The sequence below is a fragment of the Brassica oleracea genome, chromosome C6 (genome assembly GCF_000695525.1).
Source record: "Brassica oleracea var. oleracea cultivar TO1000 chromosome C6, BOL, whole genome shotgun sequence".
NCBI lineage: Eukaryota > Viridiplantae > Streptophyta > Magnoliopsida > Brassicales > Brassicaceae > Brassica > Brassica oleracea.
The window spans coordinates 6,980,369-6,983,248 of NC_027753.1; the positions used below are offsets into that span (position 1 = coordinate 6,980,369).

General features: G+C 36.9%; 1 long non-coding RNA gene across 1 annotated transcript; it reads right to left on the reverse strand.

The window, feature by feature from the left end:
- Nucleotides 1-954: 954 nt before the first annotated feature.
- Nucleotides 955-2,456, reverse strand: LOC106298829. The gene is made up of 5 exons (XR_001261575.1): nt 2,309-2,456; nt 1,923-2,221; nt 1,705-1,832; nt 1,429-1,622; nt 955-1,310 (listed from the first exon to the last, which is right to left on the reverse strand). It is a non-coding gene; the product is annotated as an uncharacterized LOC106298829 (long non-coding RNA).
- Nucleotides 2,457-2,880: the final 424 nt, after the last annotated feature.

Consider the following 2,880-nt stretch of genomic DNA (forward strand, 5'->3'; position numbering starts at 1 on the left):
TCAATCCGGTAAAACCAAACCGATAAAAATTGAACCGAACGAAAATAGAGAAAATGGTTTAGATTTGGTAGTACCGAATAAACCGAATTAGTGTTATTATTAAGAAACCGCAGTATATGAATATGGTTCGGTGTATAAACTGATCCAACTGAATAAACCAAAGAAACCGATTAACTAAATATAATTGTATACTTATATATAAAATTTAAAATAAAAATAATAATATATACATAATTGATTTTATGAATATGATATTCATACTTAAACATTGATTTTAATAATTTTTTTTATTTTGTTTTAAGTTAATTTTTTTTTCTCACTTTCATCAAATTAAATAAAACATGATTTTTAATTTTATTGGTAAATATTTGTGCTATATGTTTTCTCAGAAAAAAACATGTCAAAACACTGATGACAGCTTCCATAAAGAAATGTGTACTATAGTGGGACAATACGCCTTCGAGCTCAAACAAAAGAATTGATAATATGTTTAAGCGTTTCTTGACTGGGAATTCTGCAACTTTGGAAGCCTGGAATATTTATGGCCCCTATGTATGGACGAAGCATTACTTGTAGAGTGGCAATAATGGCGACACAATGACGGTGGTTAGCCAACTTTATGCAAATTCCAGTTCTTGTCTATGCCAATATCAAAGAAGCTTCATACGTAATATGATTAAAAAATTTGTGCGGGTCTATGGTGTTTCTGTTTAATGTTCTGCTATGAAAACGATTGGTTCCGTAAGGAAGCTAGTTGGTTGTGGTATGGCTTGGTAATTTAAGGGAAGAGGCTAGGTGGATTTTTTTTTGAAGTACGGAGGTTGGTAACTCCCCCTACTGAGATGAGCAATAAAGTTCTTGCTGAAGCATGAACCTTGAGTAGACGGATGATTGTATGCAAAAGAAGAATATCCATGACTGCAGGATTTGCAAAATCAGTGAAATCATAGGCTGTCAACTCTAAACCAGATGCATCCATTAATTTAAGTAATATATATGCCCAAATGTTCTTCTCGTATTTAACATGAAAACAACAACCAACCATGGGGTGACTGATGAATCAATGCACTGAAGTTGGATATGAAATCTTGGGGACACACTCCCAGCTATTCCAGTCACTGTATTGTTGGTAGTACGTTTGTTTTTGAAGGAAGTAGCCTTGATGTTGCTATCAAGTAAACTGCTCGCATATCCTAGCATTTTTTCACTTCTGTAGCTTTCTCTCTTGCTAGAGCCACTACGCTTTCAGGGAAGTTAGCAAACTCAGCCACATGGATCCCAAAGCTCTGGTCACATGCCCCTGGTTCAACCTAGCCAGACAAACATAGACATCAAAACATTATATTTTAAGATTTGTAAGAAATTCAAGATTCAGCAAATATGAAGCTTTTTTGGGGAAGAACCAGATGCTGTTTGGTTAAGGCAAACCTTGTAAAGCACGGTGAGTTTGCGGCTTTCTGTATCAATGTGTGCACTGACATGGAAGTTTGCAACACCAACGATGTTACCTGCAACCTCAGAGTTTGCTTGAGCCAAGGCAGTAAGTTGATGGAAGTGAGTAGCAAACAGAGTAGGAGCTTTCTTCACTTGAACCAGACGCTCACATATAGCCCATGCTAGACCTGATACATTCACCAAGATAATGTTAACAACAAATCAACACAAAAACGAAATAAAAGAAGAGGCGTTGCAGTTAAAACTAACCAAAACCATCATAGGTTGATGTTCCACGGCCCAATTCATCGATTATTATTAGTGATTTATCGGTAGCTACTTTTAAAAATCAAAGCGATTTCAAGCATTTCTTGCATGAAAGTAGACACTCCAGGCAGCTAAAAACATGAAAGTTAAAAAAAAAACTTAAAAGAGGATTTACACAACTCAGCGGTTTCAAAAACAAAGAAGCAGAGAGCTAAACTCACTTGGCAATCGCCTGCTCCTACATGGGCAAAGATACAGTCTCTGATGGAAACTGAAGCTTCATCACAAGGAACAAAGGAACCAACTTGAGCCATCAGTACAGTCACACCAACCTGGCGAATGAAAGTGGACTTCCCTCCCAAGTTAGGCCCTGTTATTATTTGAAACCAACTCTCTCCTCTCATCTTATGGATCCCACATAAGCTCTCCACGCTTAACGTTCCTAGCCTCCCAGTATCTCAGCAGTCTAGCTTCCACAACCGATGAACACTTCCAGGTCTTCAAATAAGAAAAAAACACCCTGGAGATGGTCATTGAGAGAGATGAGTAGAAGATCGAGAATAAAAGAGATAAGTAGCAGAGAGATCTCCAGAAGGGGAATACTAACCTATTTATAGCGGAGATTTCGCCGATGGAAACGACGCATTGAAGGGCTCGTTTTGGGCGTCTGTATTAATGCCATTAAAGTCATTACAGAGAGATTGAGAACTATCGATTGTCATTCTTGCGGAACACAGACTCAAATGAACAAAAGATATAGTTAGGGTTAGCGCTTTTGATCTTTCTTTTTTTTTTCTTGGTCAAGCGCTTTCCGATCTTATTCGCAGGCCATAACTAACGAAACAAAGCCCATCTGGGCCCAAAGAAATTAAAAAGAAGCCCGTACGTAACTAAATGAAACGCATCGTTTCGTTTAAGGCGGACAGATGTCACTTCCAGAGAGCATGAATTAGTGACGTGTCATCCTCGCTGGCATGCCCAGGAGTGATTGAAAGTCTCTTTTATATATAAAGATACTCCCTCCGTTTCATAATACTTGATGTTTTGTAATAGTGCACAAAGATTAAAAAAATTACATTTCCCTAGAAAAATATTTTAAAGATATAATTTTAAAATAAGTTAACCAATTATAAAAAAAACTGTAAAATCTAATTGGTTGAACAGTTTCCAATAAAGTTA